The sequence below is a fragment of the Festucalex cinctus genome, chromosome 14 (genome assembly GCF_051991245.1).
Source record: "Festucalex cinctus isolate MCC-2025b chromosome 14, RoL_Fcin_1.0, whole genome shotgun sequence".
Classification (NCBI taxonomy): Eukaryota; Metazoa; Chordata; class Actinopteri; order Syngnathiformes; family Syngnathidae; genus Festucalex; species Festucalex cinctus.
This window is the reverse complement of record NC_135424.1, coordinates 13,825,079-13,846,426: the sequence shown is the minus strand read 5'-3', so window position 1 is coordinate 13,846,426 and position 21,348 is coordinate 13,825,079. Positions and strand designations below refer to the sequence as shown.

Below are 21,348 nucleotides of genomic sequence, written 5' to 3'. Positions count from 1 at the left end.
GATCACTTTAATAGAAATGTGTAACTGTTGTTTTATTTGATAATAGAGTAACTTTATGTCAAATGAGAGCTACGAGGAGTGTTGGCGTGATTCCGCTTGCCCGAGACCCAGCGATTCACCACTGCCTTGTATTGTCACACTGTGTTGCAGTGATCTCACATTAAAAGAAACTACAACTATCCACCTGAGTGTCTGTGATGCATGAAGCAACAGCGACGTGGTGCTGCATTTGCCACATCCAGTAGTGGCCCGTCACACATGTATTAATTTACAAATGTAGTGATGGAACAAATTCAACTTGTATTGCACCATAAAAAAAAAAAAAAAAAAAAAAAAACGAGAATTAAAAAAAAAAGTTTTATAAAATGTAATAACTGTTAAAATTAGGGATGTTCGATACCCCTTTTTTTCAGACTGATACCGATACTCAGACCCTCAGTACTCACCGATACCGATACCAACTGCCGATACCAGTAGTACATTTTGACAAATAAAAAAAAAATCACTAAAAGATATTTTTAACCCTTTAATTTTGACAAAAAAAAAAACAGCACAGTCACTCTTCAATAGTCTTAACGCTCAAAATAAAACACAAAAATGCTCTTTAGTTTAAGATTCACAATTTTGAAGTATTTCCAAACCGGTGAAGTTTTGGTGAAAAACTGCTGCAAGCTAGCGCCAGTTACAGGCAAGGAGGACTCACTTAACGTCTTCTCCCTCTGCCATCGGTCGCTTGTACTCGTCTGCGTCACGAGTACTCGAGTACTTGAAAAAAGGCTGGTATCGGCCCGATACCGATACCTGGTATCGGTACTCGCCCATCCCTAGTTAAAATGTAATAACTGTATGCACTGTAGTATTAGTGTCTTGGATGTGTGCAGGAAAAAGTTTGTGTTGTTTTTGTGTTTGACTTTTTGTCAAAAGCTGAATGTGCATTAGTGACTGTCGTACTCTTTGCCCACATGTGAGGCAATTAATTGCTCCCATTTATTTATTTATTTATTTTATTTTTTTATTTATTTATTCCTCACTCCATTCGACATTCCTTCATAAGTCACTGAAATAGAAAGGGAGGGGAAAACCTTCATAACTTGAAAAATTGAGGCACTCTTAAGTCAAGGCAGCACTGGGTAACACTTGTGTACATGTTTGTGCTATTGTTTTACAGCAACTTGAATGAACATATCTACTTGTTATTATTTGTACCAAATTGGGTCTTTGGAATTCCTGTTTGGTGATGTGTTCATTCGATTTTTCTTTACGAGCGGTTGCTTTCTCCTCCACAATTTCGGCTCTTCTTCCGCAAAGGAGAAGCAGCCAGCTGCAGCGCACACTTACCTGTGAGATCCAGCCCACTGCCATAAATACTAGGGGTGTGCCAAAAAATCGATTCATAAAAGAATCGAGATTCTCATTTATTAATCGAATCGAATCGATATTAATATCCAAAAACTGATTTTATTTAAATTAGAAATTAAGAAGAAGGTGGAAAGGCAGTTGTAGCCCACATTCTGTTTTTGTGGAAAAAGGCACTTACAATACAAAATTAATAAATGTTTAAACAAACAAAAAAGACACTTTAATGTCACTATTTGTCATTTTGTCTTGCAAAGCAGACTGGAGTAGATCATGAGAATGTTGTCCATATCTGTAAATTGAAGCAGAAATCATTTGTCAATCAAATCATTTTGAATCGGAAATCGTTTGAATCGAGAATCGAAAATCGATTCTGAATCGAATCATAGACCCAAAAATCGTAATCGAATCGGATCATGAGACAGTCAAAGATTCCCAGCCCACATAAATACACTTGCCGGCGAGATGACGAGCGGCAGCCTGCGAAACCACTGCAGTCGTAAAACTCATGCTCCGCCTCTTGCTTACACGTACTTTCATTGAAACAAGGCTGACCCATAAAGGCACGAAATAGCGTGTAAAGTGGTGTGTAATACAAAGTGGTGACTTGAATTCGACATCCAGGTTTGAATGAGATTCTAAAGGCCATCTGCAGCAGGGAGGCACTCTGGAGAGGGCTAATGGGTTGAATTGCTTTTTCAATAGATTCAGCTCTGCACCCCCTGTTGTCTCCGTGCCCTTACCCAACCCACTCACCTATGTTACCTTCACCCCCCTCAGTCTCCAAAGCATCTTAAGCACCCAGACACAAACACACACACACACACTCCAGAGTAACAGGTGAGAAAACAGCTAGTGAAAATACGCCTAACCTATATGGGAAAAACCTCCCGCCTTTTACCACCTGTTTTGGACTATAAGGTGACCAGGACCACCATCAAGTGTTGTCTACTTTGCTGTTGCCTGCTGGGGAAACGGCATCACAACAAGGATCAATAAACTTATTAGATGGCTGGTGATATCACTGGACTGAAGATGGAGATGTTTGAATCAGTGACCAGCGATCACTGAGCAATCATCTTGTCATCATGTGCAATTGTTCACTTCCTCTTCATGGCTCCTCCTACTATGCATATTTACAAGATGTTTCATGCACAATACATACCGGGTGTACTGGATCTTATTTTGGGGAACGTATTAGTGAATATTGCTGCAGTGGCCATCTAATGGTCTAATTACTTATCCATCCATCCATCCATTACCTACTGTATATTAATCAGGGGTGTCAAACTTATTGTAATTCAGTCGCCATGTTCAACCAAATTTTATCTAAAGTGGGCTGGCCCAGTATGTCAAATACCGTAAGCTGTAAATTACAAAATATTTTCTTTTTTTTTCTGTGCAAATAATTACATGTAAATTCTGAAAATATTTCCATTTATTATTACTGTATTTTCCGCACGATAAGGCACGCCGCATTATAAGGTGCACCTTCAATAAATGACATATTTTAAAACTTTTGCCATATATAACGTGCTACAGTCGAGGCTGGGGTTACGTTATGCATCCATTAGATGGTGTTGCGCTAAAGGGAATGTCAACAAAACAGTCAGATAGGTCAGTCAAAATTTATTAATAGATTACAAACCAGCTTTCTGACAACTCCATTCACTCCCAAAAAGAATAAACAGCTGTTTTGTTATTTTCTCTGAGGTAAAGTATTAGTATTAGCTAGTGATCCAAGATGGCGGGATCTTCTGCGCATGCGTGTCACCAATCGTGCATGGTCTTGACAGCGAGACCTGTTGCAGCTCAATATTGATCCACATATAAGGCGCACTGGATTATAAGGCGCATGGTCAGCTTTTGAAAAAATTGAAGGCTTTTAGGTGCGCCTTATAGTGCGGAAAATACGGTACTACATTGCCAAGTTATCTGAAATTTCTTAACAAAAATTAGTGCAGCATTTTTTGCATCAAATCCTGAGTTGGCCTAATACCCAAATTTTAAAAATGTGATTTAAGTGGTTGTTAGTGTGCCCACCAGAGGACAAAATTTGCAACAACAGTTAATTTGAGTGAAAAACTGCAGTTTGGTTACTTTCCCCACGGTCCATATTGGACCGTCAGATGACCGGCCCAGGCCCGCAGGCCGTATGTTTGACACCTCTAATATAGATCAGCAATGAAAATGACCTGCGATTGGCTGGCAACCAGTCCAGAGTGTCCCCCGCCTACTGCCCAAAGCCAGCTGAGATAGGCTCCAGCACCCCCCGCGACCCTTGTGAGGAATAAGCGGTCAAGAAAATGGATGGATGAAAATGACCTCTACTTCTACACATTTTTGTTCATTTAACATTTAACCAGGAATGTCCCATTGAGATTAAAAACTTATTTTCGAAGGGAGCCTGGCCAAGAGGTGACAAAAGTTTAAACACAATTTAAATGACATATGAATTAGATAAAACAGTCTGAGGTGCTCTCAGTCCGGATTCAAAGTCATTCAAAGAGACTTTTTTTTTTCTTTCTTTTTTCACAATCCTTTTGGGACACCACAACAAGCACATGTACATAGATTTTATGGACAACATTTTGGTCGTAACAAAAAAGTCAAACACAGTTGGGTCTTAATAGAAAAACAGATTTCCCAAGTCCACTTTAAAGGGCTCATAAAAGAACAAATTGAGACTTAATAAATTAGCCGAATTTGACAATCAATTTCATGGCCCAATTTTGCAAATGGGGAAATAAACAGCTCAGCAGCTAAACGCAGCTTTAAAACGTTCCCGTTGAGAAACGACGAGAAACACAAATCGCAAACACAAGAGGGAGAAAAATGTTAATTTGATGAATTAATTTCATGTGACTCAGTACCCGACACATGTGGCACCGCCACGTGGTGCGGCGGCGGGGTGTCAAACTCATTTTTTTTGCTGCAGGCCACATTATAGTTATGGTTTTCTCAAACGACCGTTATGACTGTGAGCCCATATTCTCTCATCAAATTACAACATATACTGAACAAATTGATGGATAGTTAGTGTGCTAAATTGTCTTAACGAGTATAAAGAGTATACTAGTAGCAGACTAGCCACACATCACAATAGCGCATTAAAGCTAACATTATAGTACAGTCATTGAATATTTTTTTTAATCGACTACCTAGTAAAAGTTTGTACATTTACAATAGACACTAAATAGTTTTGAATGTATATGCGTGAATGTATATGATGATTTGTATCCAACTCATGTGGATGAAATGGAATGACAGCTCCCGAGGGAGTTGTGAGAGTGTGCACCTCAAAGACAAACATGTCACTCGAAGAGACGTCGGAGTCGGGTGAAACACTCAGCCTGATGGGGTCACCGTGAGGGTGACCCAGATGATGTTCAGAGGATGAGGACGTCAAATGACGAACGACGTGTCACGGCACGCTTCAATGACATGCCTTTTGTTTTTTAAATCAAGAACTTTTGGAGAATAAAGGGAAAATGCTAAATATCAGTGTTACAGTGTTCCCTCGTTTTATGCTGCGCATGATCTGACATGCATTGCACAGATAATCCATTAGAGGGCAGTATCACCCAGCTGGTGGCTTTTCCAGCGAACTTGCAAGATCGTCCCAATTGAGAACTTTGATGGACTGGATGTGCTGGTGTCTGTGGATCTCACTCTGCCTCATCTATCCTTCCCTCCTTCCTCTCTTTAGTTTTTCCTCTGGTCTCTTGAGATCTCCTTAATTTGTTGGAATTTAGAGGTTTCTGGGGTTGGCGTAAGACTCTGATTTTGTAACCATGTGGATGGCAGGAAGTGTTTAGTTGGTGCTGGATTTTACTTTGATTTATCTTTCTTTTTTTTTATCTGTCCTCTGGTCTCCTGACCTTCAGAACTTCACGACTCTGGCGAGACTCTGAAGTATCCGGTTCAGGTGAATGGTAATGGGATTTTTATTAGGTTTTAGGTGAATTAATGAGTATAAATTTATACGTATTTACACGCATGCGCACGTGCACGCTTGCGCACACATACACACGCATGCACACATACACATAAAAAAAAAAGAGAGCGAGCAATGATGATAAGATGTTGAATCGGTAAGACTACCAAATGAACAATTCTGAGCTCTCTCTTTAAAAAAAAAAAAGAGAGAGAGAGAACGGAGAGACACCTATACTTATTAATTATTAACTTATTAATGGAAAATGTTCTTTCTGATTTTTAGAAATACTCGTATGTTTGATTTGACTATTACTACATTTTTGACAATTATAAATGTACGAATTTAAAGCATTGTGACCGGCTGTATCAAATATGACACAAATCAAAATTCATATGAAGAAGTTCATTTTTTTAACAATAACAAAAACAAAATTATTATTATTATTATTATTATTTTCCAAAAGGACTAATGAAGACGCTATTTACAAAGAATCAGAATTTCCGCTCATATATTTCATGGTTCAGGCTGGTCTACTATGAATTCAGCATGATTGCTTTATTGCAGAGTTGTCAACGTTCCTTATTAAACGAAACCGCTCGCTTTCCAAATCACTCCAACAGGACCATTGTCTGATTTGTCGAGTTTTCACCCAGCATGTAGCAAATTGCTCCTTTGTCAATGACTTCTTGATTTTTTTTTTTAACCACAAAGCACTGGTTGATGTGAAGCACATGTTTAGGAGGCAGTCCGCGTAAGTTGGGTGCCAGCAGACGTTGAGACCAGATGACCACAAAATTACCGTCAGATACTCTTGGAGGGATAAAAGGAATTTACTCAGGAGGCTTCACAATGTTCCATCTTGACCCTCAATATCTTTTATTTCCTAAAGCTAAGTTGTAACTGCTCCTTAACGAATCCACTTGGGAGTCCTTGTGATAAAATGCGGCGGTATTGACACACGATGATTTATAGTATCCTCATCACTGGAGGCGTTTTTGGGCTGTGCCACCCACAGAGACGCCTTCGGCTTCTACCGAGCATTTACATTCACTCAATTTGTGCACTGGTGGTGACTTGCCGCACTAATGAGCCGTCCGGACGACAGATGAGCGTGTGGATATTGTTATATTCCTCCAGCATGTGTTGTGATGACGCGACATGATCCATTCAGGTTTATTATTAGGACGAGTGCTTGAGAAGAAACAGGGGAAGTGTATTTTAGTCAAAGTAGTGCGCACTGTAGCTTGTTGAATATGTAGGAATGTCTAAAAGTTGGTTTAAAATTTAAAATATGACAAGTGTGATTGACATGCACGTTACAAAAAAAACGGCTTGCTGATATGACTTGCCCATTTACCTTGTTATACCTTAAAAATTCAATCTTCTGATGATATGATATTTTCATCTTATATCATATCTTATCGAAAAATAAGATCAAATAAAGATAAACAGGAAATGGTAAAGAGTAGATGACGTGAAGCAAGAACATTGCTTGTTTACATCAGTGTTTTTCAACCCTGGTTCTCAGGGCACACTATCCAGCCCGTTTTCCATGTCTCTCTATTTGCAACGCAGGTGATTCCAATGACAGCTCATTAGCAAGCTCTGGAGAAGCCCGATAACGGTCCTCACCTGCGTTGGAATCGGGAGACATAGAAAACAGGCTGGATAGTGCGCCCCGAGAGCCAGTGTTGGGAAACACCGGTTTACATGATTCAATTAAATTTGATCTCATGCAAAAAGATGAAATCTTTATGTTTAGCTTTAGACATAGTGAGATTCTACAGTTCTTGAGCACCATTGACGAGATTGGTATCAGTACGAGCACTCTGATTAGGATTTTGACGTGCTTGGGGTTGTGCCAAAAGAGGCGACAGGTCACGTCGTTTCTCATTGATCAGCTGGAGGGGCAAGGAATGACGGTAATGTTTTTCTATCATTTGGCTAATCTGTGTACATTTCTAAGCAAGAGGTTTTGAGAATTGAGAAGAAAATATAACAAATACCTCTAAAGATGACCAAGTTTTGATCATTTGTTCAACTTGTCTTTTACAGGAAAGAATCATATTCAAGGGACATTATTTTGAATCAAAATGTACTTTGTATTTGATGATGAAACATTTAATTCCAAGATTTTCCATCCATTTACGTAATCACATGATACTAAGCCTTCTTTTTTAGTGTGGCATCAAAATGCTTCGGTACAATGGCCACTGAGGGTGTGTTGTCTTTGTCATTAGGATGGTGACAACAAAGGCTGAGGTCGTTTATTGGAGTCGGTGAGTTGTGACGAGAGAGATATGAGACTTTCTATTTGGTTTCATGCCAACATTACAGGTAGGTGCTGTAAAAAATTCCTCCTCCAACTCTACAGCAAAATGTGTGCAATATTTATCCATACTTTGTGTTAGACCAGAAAGCTATCTCATATTTCTTCCTTGATGCAATAATTGTATTACTTTTATGCATGTTTCTAAGTTCAATCACTTAAACTGTGTTTCCAGTCTGCATTTCCACTCCACTTCCATTTGTTGTTGTTTTTTTATGCTGTAATGCATCCTGTCCTGATCATAAAACTCCATAAAGTAAAGTCCATTTGTGTCATAATAAAGAAAAAAATATAGATAAAACAAAACATAGAATTATTGGATCATTCCGAAGAAAGAAAAAGTTACACAGTTAATATAAGCAATTGTGATGTGGTGTGTGAAGCATAAAATTGAACACAAGCGTCTTTTTATACCAGACAAAAGGCATACCTCATTTGACACTGTAATATTCAAAAGAAAATCATTTCAAAGTATGAGGCCTCTTCTTCATTTCTCTTTGTTTTACTTCTTGCATCTCTTTTTCTGAACCAGATTGAGGCAATACAGTGGAACTTCAGTACTCCTTAAAGAGACAGTGTGTAATTTACCATCAGGTGGTAAATTAATAATTAATTCATTTTAAAAACACTATCGATTTCAATAACAATAAAAAAAAAAAACATTTTCTATCACATCCATCCTGAGTGCTGTGATTCGGGCTCTGCTTTGCTCTCGCAAGGTTTTGCTAGCTTCTCCCGCTAGCCACTCTTGTTAGCCTCTCTGGCCTATGGCTCTGGCTAACACCTGCTAGCCACTCTTGTTAGCCTCTCCTGCTCGCCCTGTCTTTTGCCGTCGCTCGCCAGGGTTTTCGCTGGGCTGCTAAGATGCCGTCGCTCACCGAGATGCTCGTTAGCGCACGCCAAATAATAATTGATGGTAGGCTTGTGAAGTGTGGTTTCGCTGAGTCACCGTAGTTTCGAAATGCACACGCTTTGGCTGCATATAGTGACACCTAATGTTGAAGCTGTAGCTTTCACAAAGCACTTTACAGAAACACAACATAAAAACGTTAACAGCGGTACAATACAATCACATCAATTCAACATTTTATTTGGAGTTCAACAACTTCCACTTGAGTAGTGTTGGAACATTTTACTTTATGAAACATCATTACTGTGACTGTCATCATTATTATATACCTACTTAAAAATGTGTGATTTATTTTCTAAAATGCAATTCCTACACTCCCAGATATTGGTAAAACGTAAGTTGTGAGAATTTTAAGGTGTCTATGAAAGGTCTAGTCCATAGTCTTTATTAGGTTCAATCAAAACTAATCAAGTGCTGCATTAAAAAATTTTTTAATTTAATAATAATAAAAAAAAATGTATCCACGATTGATAGAAAAAGCCTCATTCAAATCTGAAAATATAAAATGTTTCTATTAACTCTACAATGATGCCTATTTGAATTGCACCACATTAGAACAAAACATCCATTTTGAATCTGATTGAATCTGTGCAAGAATACATTATTGACATTCAGCACAAAAGAATTGGTTGTCTGAGTGAATAGTCCAATTGTACACAATGCTACATTATTGACACACAAAAGCATTGAAAGAGTACGCTTGTCAACATTGCCTCACCAGATTGACACAATGAGGCCAATAGTTGCATTATTGCAGACTGATGAGACAATTTTGACACATACCAGTTCAGCATTAAAATGAATGCGTAACATGTCAGCAGTTCAGTACAGCACAGAATAAAATGTAAAAAAAAATTTTTTTTTAAGATGTATCAAATCGAGCTATGATGTTAATTTCGACACTGATTCTGTGTGTGTATCTGTAGCACACGGTGAGTGACATGTTTAGAGAGCTGCAAAGCGTGTGCGTGTCCCAGAGCGAGGCACTCGGCAGCCGTCACCGCTTTGAGTGTTTTCCTCTCCTATCGATCAGCTGCACTTCCAACATATACGTCCACGGGAAAGGACATGGGCTCTTCGCTTTTTTTTTTTTTTTTTTTTTTTAAATGTCCCGGTTGAAGAACACCAGCGATGGCTCACACGCCAGCCCACAATTGGGAGGCATGCAATCAGCTCGACATGTTAACTGTGGCACTTGATCTGGGGAATTACAATTTATCACATCCCTCCGAAAAAAAATGGCTCCAGTTGATTTCATTTCCTTGCAGCCTTGTAGGAACTTTGATGAGATTATGTTGTTCCCGCTCCTTGGCATGAGGAGTAATGTATTAATTACACTTAATCAAAGTCTGCAGATTACAGAAGAGAGTAGCAAGGGCTCAAAAAAAATGAGACGACTGCACTCGGAGTGCTCGCAGGCTTCACACGGGGCATGTTAATGCGTTTAAAGTGCTCAACGTCCTCTTGCTGAGGTTGAAATTCCAAAGTATTAGCATCTTATTAACTGTCCCTAATAGGAAAATTCCGCTCTTGGAATGCAAACGAGAGGACTGAGCAGTCGTGAAAACCTTGCATAGCTAAAGATGTGATGGTTCAATCAGGTGCAGGCTGGGGCGACCTCTCGCTCCTCAGGGGCCACGCTGACATGGACATTTGGAATGTCATCATGTCAGGGAATGCGTGCTAATTTAAATACTAGCAGGGGATTCTCCCAAGAAGCTACCAGGATCCATCCATTTTCTATAAAGTTGAAATTACATTCTGGAATGCTTGCCAGACAACGAATGAACTCATTTTTTTAGTCTTCAACTCGTATAACATGCATGTTTTGAACATGTGGGAGGTATCTAAAAGACAGCAAGGGAATAACATGCGAACTCCACACAGGAAGGAACCCAGAGACTGTCAAAAGTGAGGCGGACCTGCTCCTTCTTCATATTCACGTTCTTATTAATTTAAAAGGCAGTGATTGTGAAAAGAAGTTCCAAAAGTGTAAAATACCTTCCAGTTGACGGATCACTTCAGAAGACGGCAGCTCATTATCATGTTAAATAGTTCCCACGAGGCTATTAATTGCACAGAGTAACATCCAGAAGTATTTGGACAGTCACTATATTAGATATTTAATTTGTCAGTATGCTGCCACAATAGATTTTTATTTTTATTTATTTATTTATTTTTTGATGACGGTGTAGACTTTCATTTTAAATTTTAGAGGTGCCACAAAAAAAAGTTTGCCACTGATGGTCGTTTATGCAGAATGGTTTCAAGGGTAGGACATATGACTACATTTTACATGAAACCAGAATAAACAATTGGTTGAAGATACTGTACAGTCAACAAATGTTTAAAATCTGCGGCTCCTGGAACTTGAAAAAATTCTGAATCGCTGCAGCCACATTCACTTGCTACTCGTGCTAATACTATTGAGAAATGCTATTGTTGGATTCTGATGTCCTCCTTTCCTCTGATTCCTATTGGCCAATTCATCAGCTTCTGTCAACATCATTTTTCTTCTGGTTTCTAATGATATTACATTCAATTACACTGTGGAATACAATTGTTTTTGTTGAGTTAAGTTTGACAGCTGTGTTAAACACATTTTTGGATACGGAATCCAAAACTGAGATCAGTTTTTCTCTATCATATTATTTATTTATTTATTTATTTATTTGTGTATTATTTTAACTATTGATCCCTGTTTTCTTAAAATAGGGACGTTCAATACCACCTTTTTTCTACCACCTTACTACTTAAGTAGTAACCAATACCAAGACTTCGAGACGATACCAAGTACAGAGACAGACAATGACAGATAATTAAAATAATTAATTATACAGTATGTCCCAATATAGCATTTTCCATAAAATTGGATGAAATATGACAATTTTCAATTTTTCTGATTTAATGATAATGATAATAATGAATTCAATTTGTAATGCACTTTTCATCAGCATGATCTCAAAGTGCCACAGAAAATAAAATAACATAGAAAGAAAATAGGAAATAGAATCAAATCGGATTCTCAATTAAATATCAAAAGCCTTTCTAAATAAAAAGGTTTTCAGGCCTGATTTCAAAGAGTCCAGGCTCTGGGTGGCCCTCAACTGAGTTGGGAGCCTGTTCCAGAGTTGTGGTGCGGCTGCGCAGATGTTGTCTCCCATGGTGGAGAGCCTGGTTTTAGGTACTTTGAGGAGCAACGTGTTTGAGGATCTGAGCGTGCGGGTGGAGGATTGTAGCATGATCAGTTCTTTGAGGTAGGTTGGTGCAGATCCATGGATACATTTATGAGTCAGTGAAAGAATTTTGAAATTGATCCGGGATGAAACAGGGAACCAGTGAAGTGATCTGAGAATGAGAGTAATGTGTTGCTATTTATTGGCTTTTACCAGCACCCTGGCAGCGGTATTTTGGATATATTGCAGCTTCTGAATGGAATTGCAAGGTAGTCCGGTGAAGAGCCCGTTGCAGTAATCAAGTCGAGAGGAAAGTTGTTCTGCTGTTGGGAGGGATAGAATGGGACGGAGTCTTGAGATCTTGCGAAGGTGGTGAACCGAAGCACTACAGAAACAAATCCATAAACGAATCAGACTGACTGACTGGAGTAGAACATATTGTTCCAATCTGATCATTTATCGATGAGTTGCTTTGTTAGTCCCTGCATCAAATAATCGTGAAATTAGGCACAAACAATGCAAGGTACCGAGAGAACAAAGCCATGCTTGCGTAAAAGGCGGCGGTATCAATTAGCAAACATGCTCCACGCTGTGCGTTGCTGTGTTTTCGTGCCTGTGAGTGTTCGCCATGCATCAGTCAACCCCATTACCAAAGCTCTCAGAAATGTCATTAGAATCAGTGACCTTTTGGAAGACCACCAGCATTCTCAAATACAATGATATGAAACTCAATGCATCAGCTCGACTGTTTATTCATCTTTGTCACGAATTGTGGGCCGGATTCATTCGCAATGCGTGGTTACGAAATCAGATATTATCAGAGTGGAAGAATGTACGCTGCTTCCCAATGAAAATATCTGACAATGTGAATGCCGAAAACTGGCCAGTCATTAAACAAACACCATCGGTCATGCACAAATAATCATATTAAAACCATTTATCAGATAAGTATTCAAGATCAGGTTGTGGATCAGATTTTGAATGACGTTTTCAGTTATTCTGAGTGATTCTCTTGCCACACCAGCAATTAATGCAAATACAACTGACTTTGTATGCCAATCACCCGAACTCCTCCCAGCACCTTCCCTGAGCTAATTTGCCTATTTTCTGGCCGCTTGAGCGAGAAATTGATTCACTCTTAGCTCCGGGGATTTTACTTCTGACCTCCGTGTTGGAAACGAAAAAAACAACAGACTGTGAATATTACAAAGAAGATTAGCTGTATCATTGTAAGAAATCCATTTAATGCTACCTTGGATATGAAATTAAATATATAATTACAGACAAGGAGTCTCATTGTGAGAACAGGAATGAATTGACCTTTTGTGTCGGTGCCTCTTTTCAAAGTCTTTCATCCGGCACTAATCTCCTCGGGGCTTTGTTTCCCATTGCAAACATGACTTTAACTTCCACGATCGTTCTCACTGCAAACTGATTCGCCGTCACTCGGGGTTTCGTTCTCAGGCTTTGATACAGCGCTCTCCTAAAAGTAGATAAAGAGATAATGACGCTTCGTCCTTGTGCTAATGGCACGTTTCATCCATGTTGATCGCTTGGCTTGTTAATTCCACTCCAACGTTTCGAAAGAGGAATTTCAACTGAAGAGGACATTCTAATTTGTTTCAACTGGCTCAGAAGCACTTGCGAGTTACTAATTGATTGACATGCCACTCTCGTATGAAGAGTACACACTGACTTATATTTTCTAAGTTCCCATCACTAAAGTCGTCATGATTAGAGGATGTCCAGTAAGTAACAAATCAACGTCACTGATTAAGGCAGGACACATATGCCTTGCTATGATGATTTGGTTCCATAACTACTATCGTTCCAATTATTACTGTACAACATACGATCAGAAAATATGTAAGATCCAAATAAACCAGTTAGGAAACTGTTAAATTAAAAAAAAAAATACAATATGCAGTATTTATCCTTTGGCAAAAACTGATTAAAAAAAATAATAAAATCCTGTCATACCGTATTTGCACATATTCAAACAAATCTGCCAAAACCCAATTCCACACTTTGTACACTGTAATAATGATCTCTTTTATGCACAGGCACACATCCCGCCTGTCATCATAGTGCATGTTCCAGATGTTATTTCGGCACTGCAACACACAGCACAGAAGCGACCTTAACAGCAATGTGATTGATATGTTGCGTGCATTATATAATGAAAATAAAGTATCCAATTGAAACATTGGCAGACTAAAAACATCCATTTAAACTATGATGAATTAATGATTCTTTATGAAATGGGATAATGTGGAACACAAAAATATGGCAGAATCACCAACACATTTTTGACTTTTGGGGATGTTTTAATTTTCTTGATGTGGCTAAATACGTGTTCGAATATTGCATGCTAAGTGCAGACCCAGTAAAGGGAAAATAAATGTCTTTGTTTTTGTATTTGACATACCAGAAAGAACAGTAATTTCTATGTCCTGCACTTTATAAACCAACTTGTAAGATTTACTTTTAAAAAAAATTATTGCAAATATATCCTCCTGACTACCAGGGAAAAAATATTGTCCAATCATGTTTATTTTGATATTCCCCAATACTTGTGAAGTAACTCGAATACTGCAAAAGAAATGTTCGAGGGAAAAAAAAAAATTTTTTTAAGCTATGTGTCCGCTACAGAGGACATTTTTTAAAACTTAAATGCTAGGCTCAAATACAGTTAAATTAATTCAAACAATACTTTAATGTGTTCTTAAGAGTCTTATAGAAAACATGCTAACAACATTTAAAGCCTAAATTTGTTCAATAAAAAGTGTTGTACACTTTTCCTCTTCCCTAAAAAGTGTTTGCACTGGGGGAAGCCATTTTCTTTTATGATGCAATCAAAGGTAGCAATGCCCCACCCTTACACATTCGGTATCATTGGAAAGCTCTGAATGTCCTCTTTAGATCACAAAAGGAGTTAATTCAATCGTATGCATTGGGTGGGAGATATTCAGGTTTAAAAAGGTCCACTACAGAGGACAAATTTGAATTGCTGGCAGTCAGGAGGGTACGACCAAAACTGATTCTGCAAAGCATACATACACTTGTTCCTCACTGATCGCTCCCTACGGAGCCTCGGTGATCCAGGGATTGAGAGACTCAATAATATGGCAACGGGAGCCATCCGGGTCGCGTTACACATAACAGAGGGTTGGAAATAAAGGACTTGAAATGCACCCTCTGACACGAGACCATTATCGGGAGGTTTTACAGTAATGGTTCATTAACGTCTTTGTGTGAATAATTATAGAGGGTGCCAGCCATTGGTTGTAATGTCAAACAGTATGAATGTGTGAATCAACAAATTGAATTTGATGATTTTTTTTTTTTTAAATTACTTAACATTGAATGGAAAGAATTCAGCCAAGTGGGCATCTTTCCAAAACTGCACTTGCAGTTTTTTGATCATTTTAGTTTTCTATTTAATAAAATATCGAAAACCTTGGTTGTTTACCTCCATTATGCACACCACATTTATAAGCAATTATAAAAGCCTCTAAAAGTTTCTACGGGGGCGACACAAAATCCATCAAAGTGCCAAAGGTTATTTATGAATATTTAAAACGCATGAATCAAACAACATTCAAGTTTTGCCTCTATTTATCCCCAATTTGTAAACATCTTTGGTACGTCAATCTGCACATTTGTATGTTGTTCACGACCAATGAGTGCAGCGAAGGAGATGGCCGGCATCTGGCTGCAAATAAGACCTTTGAACTGTTGACCCTGCAAGCGGCTCACACAGACATTCATCATACATTCAAATCTATTTGCAATTGGCACGAGAGCTAACAATCAATTTGAGGTTTGGCGAGGGTTGTCGACTGCTGGGCCGTCAATAACGATTTCTGCGTGTACAGTAAATCAATCGCATGTTGAAGTCAGCGGGATACAGTGAAAATCTCCAACTGACTTTTCAGAAATCTCAGTGTCATAAGCATGGCAACACTTCCATCAACAACAGTATTATGGCATCCCGCCAACATTTTTTCATTCAGCATATTGTGTACTAAAATACAGAAGCCGGGCTCGGCTTTGACGGATGGCATCTTTCTGCCGTCCTGGGAGAACACCACATTATTCTTTTGAACATCTATAAATATAGCATGAACATACCGTGACACATTGTTTCATTACCCTTCAGCGGCACTTATAGAGAAATGCAGCTTGCTGACATCTGCACACAAACCAACTCAGTCAAATTATTTTCGTGTAAGTCCATCATGAAACCTTTATGAACTCTTCCAGCAATTTTTAAAGCAGTAATTTCAACATTTGTCATAAGTATAAAAATACACTGTAGAAACCTCACTGATTTAAAAAAAAAAAAAAAAAAAAAAAAAAAAAAACTGTGCTATTTGTTTATTTCATTATTTGTTATCCTCACATTCCAAAGTATGTGACTTTGAATGTGTTGTGTGTCAAATAAAGCAGACGTTTTGTCATTATCGGTTTTCTTTGTTTCGATAACACATAGTTTAGTTTCATGTAAAGTCTTGTTTCCTTGTGCGCCTTTTCTATGTCTTGCTCGTTAGGTTTCATTTCCACCTGTTTGTGTCAGCCCGCTTCCTTTTTTAAACCAATCAGCACCCTCCAAACACTCGCATGATCATTGTTGTCTTGCCAGTTTGCTTATATTTATGCTGCATTCAAGGAAAGTGAGAAGTCGGACTGTTCTGACCTCTGACCTGGAAATGTGCACCGGAATCTAGAGGTGGTGCACTAAAGTAAGTATTTGTACATTACATGAGTTAAATTTATGAAGGGGCACTCCATCCCCCCCCCCCCCCCCCCCCCACCACCACCACCACTACTTAGTACGTTACATGCCACTTCGTTTTTAATTGATATTTACTTTAACCAGTATGATTAAATTGCGATCAAGTACTAATTTTACTATACTTTTTACTTTAAGTACATTTCAAATTGAGAGTTTTGTTTTTGTTTTTTTACTTAAAGAAACAGTGTGTAGAATGTAGTGCCATCTAGTGGTGAACTAATATAATTCTACCACCTTCAAAGTACGTGCATTTTGAAGCATGCACAATACAGTGCATCAGTTCGCTAAGTTTGTCTCCTTTGGGTAACCGTCGTACAAAGATGGCGGCGAAACCCGTCAGCCTCTTGGTAAGGTGCAGGAAGACTAATGTACTATTAGGGATTACTGGACCTACGATTATATATACATAAATATATATAAAATAATGTACGTTGATATGTTAGAACATTTCTTTTTTGCATATTACTGAAGTTAATAGTGAGGTTTTTTTTGTTTGTTTTTTTTAAATAAAAGAGCATTGACTCTTTAAGTAGATTTTTTCCACATATACTTTTTCTATTTCTCAAGTGATATTTAAATGGATGGATAGTTATTCAAAATAAATAACTTTACGTAACACAACGTATACTGCGTGTCTGACAGTGTGAACCAGAACAAAAAATTATTTATCAGAATCACTGTCAGCCATCTTTGTTGTTTACATTCACCTCAAATTGTTTGAGGTAGAAACTGGGACAATCCGAGCGAGATAAATCCGACTTCCCGCCTTCCTCAAATGCAGCATTAGGTCCCTGTCTTCTTTCAGTCCTTCTGGCTCGCTGTGTTTTTTGTCATTTTTGTTTGTTGAGGTCCGTTCTCTTGTACCTTTTACAGGTCATATCTACAGTGAGACATTTTTGCCATTGCGGTCTGATTTGTTTTGTTTCCAGTAAGATGTATGTACGTAGTTATCGGAGCCATAAAACAGCATCATGCTTTTGAACTGCTCACAGATTTGACTAAGAAAAAAAATAAATAATGTTTTTCCTTCCCTTGGATAATCATCTCACAAGGGCCATTGTTTCAAGTCCAGTCGTTAATTATTAGAGGGTTGGTGGGGGCATTACGGCTGTCAAGTGTAATTCTTTTATGATCGTCCCCCAAGTCAAGTTATTGTCATTATGCTCTGTGAAGGTCCCGCGTTTCCCTGCAGTCGTGCTGCCAATTGTTTGTTTTTGGCACATCTTCAGCATTGTCCTGTTTAGAGGCAGAGCGGGTCCCTGGAGAGTTGCATACACAGCAGATTCCATTTGTCACCGTTTCTAACGCGTTCGCTTGTGTGGTTCTATTAAAAATTCTCACTGCCAGATAGTTAGTGTGCTGCAGACAGATGGGGAGAGCAGATTTTTTTTTATTTATTATCTTTTTACTGCAGCTAAATAGACAAGAGGTGTCGTCAGTAACTTTTGTTTGCACAGTGCCTGCATGCTTGATATTGATTTTACGCTACCTGCAGATGAGACGCTCAAGAAATATGCAGAGTAACCGGATGATGAAATCCCTTTCTCAGGGATTGCAGCGTAGCAGAAAGTAAATGAAGATAAATCCTAATGGCTTCCCTAATTGTCCGCGGGAGATTGGTCGAGGACGGCCTCGAGTCGTTCAGCTGCCGCGTGCACGCAAAAGTGTCACAGGGCTCCAAGAATAACATGTTTGCGTTGCAGCAGATGACATTGACTTGCTTGCTTAATACCAGCATGACATTCTCATTCCTTCCTGTTACGTGTCTGGACTGCTTAACGGGGGTCGTCTTTCACGTAAATGTTCCTTTTCCACATTCAAGTGTGTCATATCACAGCGCACAGGGAGACTTTGATGAGTATGCTGCATTCGCCTGAAGAACTTCCCTCTTCCATTAGCTCTCACGGTGAGTGATTTTCAGAAAATATAGCTGTTCTTTGTACTTTCTCTTGGGAGGGGGAAACAATATTGATCACTTGGCAGTCTCTCATGGTGGACAAATATCAAATTTTGATATTAACCTAAAGCTTGTGCACACACCAATCACATCCAATGACCTATGGAATCATGCCAAAACCCTGTAAACACAAAAAAATGTGATCTATGTGCACAAAACCTGATCTACGCGCACAAAGAAGCATATCTTCAATTACAAAAAAAAAAAAAAAAAAAAAATCAAGTGCAAAAAAATGTTATGCGTACGTAAAAAAACAATTCTACAACTATAGATAAAACTCGCGTGACTTTTGGCAGTGATATTCTGCTGAGTAGTTTTACGTACGAAAACCCAAGATGTGTATTTTTCTACTGTCCTTTTTGCAGTGGCTCTCAAATATTTTTCCGTCACTTCTGCTGTTTCCCCGGATTGACCCCCCACCCCCCTTTAATATTGTTTGTCGGTCTTCACCAGTGGTTTCTATCTTCTTCTGGACATAACAAATTTTGTATTTATGATGGAACAAGACTGTGTGCAATTGTTCTTATTGGTTTTAGTGTAACACCTCTAACTAGTATAAATGTAGTCTTCATGGGCAAAACCCAAATATGAAACTCAGAGGTGACAAATCCAAGTTCAAAAAGTAACAACCCCGCCACAGTTGCACTTTAGCCACAGGTGCTTCACAGGTAAAAGAGCTCCTGGAGCCTGACTGAGTGAAACTGAAATTTTATTGTTTGAATGATCAATGTAACAGGCCACATCTGGGCTCCACATCTCTTGTCTCATATTCATCTTTTATTGTCAAACCCAAACGTTATTACTAGCATACAGCAAAAAAAATAAGGATTTACATGACTGTTCCAATACTTTTGAGGAGTGTATTTATATTTATGGGACTAAATCTATCTAATAGCAGTGTGCATGGGCTTAATGCTATTATTTTCCTTCTAGTGAATAGAATTTATCAGGACAGTATTTGTTTTTTCTTGGTTTAAAATACCATTCAAAGTGTTGGCCTATTCAAGTCCTTTGACTGGAATGGGAAATCATGTTACACTCAGTTACACTTAGTACTAACCCTTTTACCTAACCTCCATGTATAATTCATGAGCTTTTCCAAAACACTAAAACACAACATCGTTTCACGTGTCCGAGAAAATGACTCTTTAGGCTGCGTTTCTTCATTTAAGCATAAATTAATGAATACTTCCACACTAAATTCAGCAGCATTGCAGCAAATTATCCCAAGGCAGCCACCTCACTTTCTATCCAGTCAGCAGAAAGCGCATCCGAGTTTGCACAGAGACTTCATTTTGCTGCACTGGAGACACTTGGGCGCTGCAATCATTTCAGGAAATAAAGCCCACACGTTTAAATCAGGGGGGACTTGTGCGGAAATGAACCCATCTCTCTTTGAAAGTCTCAGACCCTCAGCGGTCACGGCACATTTCTTGGCGCCCGTGCTAATTTTCTTGACACTCACTGAGGAGGGCCTCTGCATGCACTTTTCATGCTGCAGGGATTAATATGAAACCTAATATGGTGATTGCAGCTGGGAATTAATACAAAGGAGCTTCCGATTAGAAAGTGTAGGTGAATTAAACTGCCGGTTGGTTGAGCTGTGATGCAGCGCACATTGATCACAGCCTTGAATTGTCCTGTGTGACTCATCAAGCTACCTGGGGAATTGTGGATGACACTCAAGGGTCTTGTGTAACATGAATAGACACACACAGCAGTCATTACACTATAATTGTAATCATGTGGACAGTAACATCATTACACTGTATATACAACATACAATGTCTATAATCATCAAGTAGTCTCTGGGGTGTAAATAATGTGTCTAATACAGCATATCTCAGAGAAACACTATTTTTCTGCTGTGTATTTGAGGGATATCAAAATCCGTGTGTTAATTTAAAGTGCCTTTTTTTTTTTTTTTTTTTTTAAAGATGCGATCAAAATTTATATTATACAGGTATTTGTGGAGACTGGGGGTCAAGTTGTATTTTACAATTTTAAAAATGTGCAGAATTTCACAAGTTAAGTTCAAGATTAGATAGCTCTCCTCTTAATATGAAAAGAAAAATGCACTGAACTGTCACCGTTTTACAAATGCAATTATGCCATCTAGTGGCAGAAAAATACCTCAACACAAATCAATATTGCACTGTTTTTTTTTTTACAGTACGTTTTTAATTTGAACTAAATTTTACGAGTTATGAAATTACTGTATCAATAACTAAAAGATGCAGCCATATTTCTATTTTCTTAAACGAAAATGAAACTTCAGAAATTGTCCATTTTATTGTATATTTATAACAGATATAAAATTTGCAGTTAACTATTGAAGTCGTGATTAATTACAATTAAATTTTTTAGTCGTCTGACACCCCTAGTATGACAAATTAACATTTTGAACCTTAAACCATCATTGATTAAACAATTAAAATATGCCTAAAGTTTAGGCTTAATTCAAGGGCTGTCCCAAACAATTTGGTGTCTACGCCATTTTAAGTATAATCACTCCAGGTTGACAAGCTATCCATCCATCCCTATCCTGCTCGGGGCAACATGGAAGCGGGAGCCAATCCCGGCTAACTTACAGTGAGTCACCTGTCAGTCACGGGAAAAACACTTAAATCCCTTTCACAGTCGCTAAAGTTTTTCTTTTTACCCCCGTGAGGCTGTTGTGAATGGATGGTGCTGAAAAGTGGGGGTGTCGGCGAGGGGTTAAACAGAATAACAAGCCACAACAGTACTCCAACAATCACAGATCAATATGTACCTTAGTTTTAAGACACTTTTTTTGTTATTATTATTTATTTATTTTATTTTATTTATTTATTTTTAAATTCAATTTTCCAAATTGCAGTCATTTAAGTGGTTGTCAGTGC

General features: G+C 38.4%; 1 long non-coding RNA gene across 1 annotated transcript in view; it reads left to right on the top strand.

Annotated features, from left to right (window-relative positions):
- The first annotated feature begins 7,535 nt into the window (after positions 1-7,535).
- LOC144001191 (uncharacterized) overlaps positions 7,536-21,348 on the top strand; it is a 39,572-nt gene continuing 25,759 nt past the window's right edge. Inside the window, exon 1 of the long non-coding RNA XR_013278405.1 lies at positions 7,536-7,575. This is a non-coding gene — a long non-coding RNA (uncharacterized LOC144001191). The remainder of the gene's footprint in view (positions 7,576-21,348) is intronic.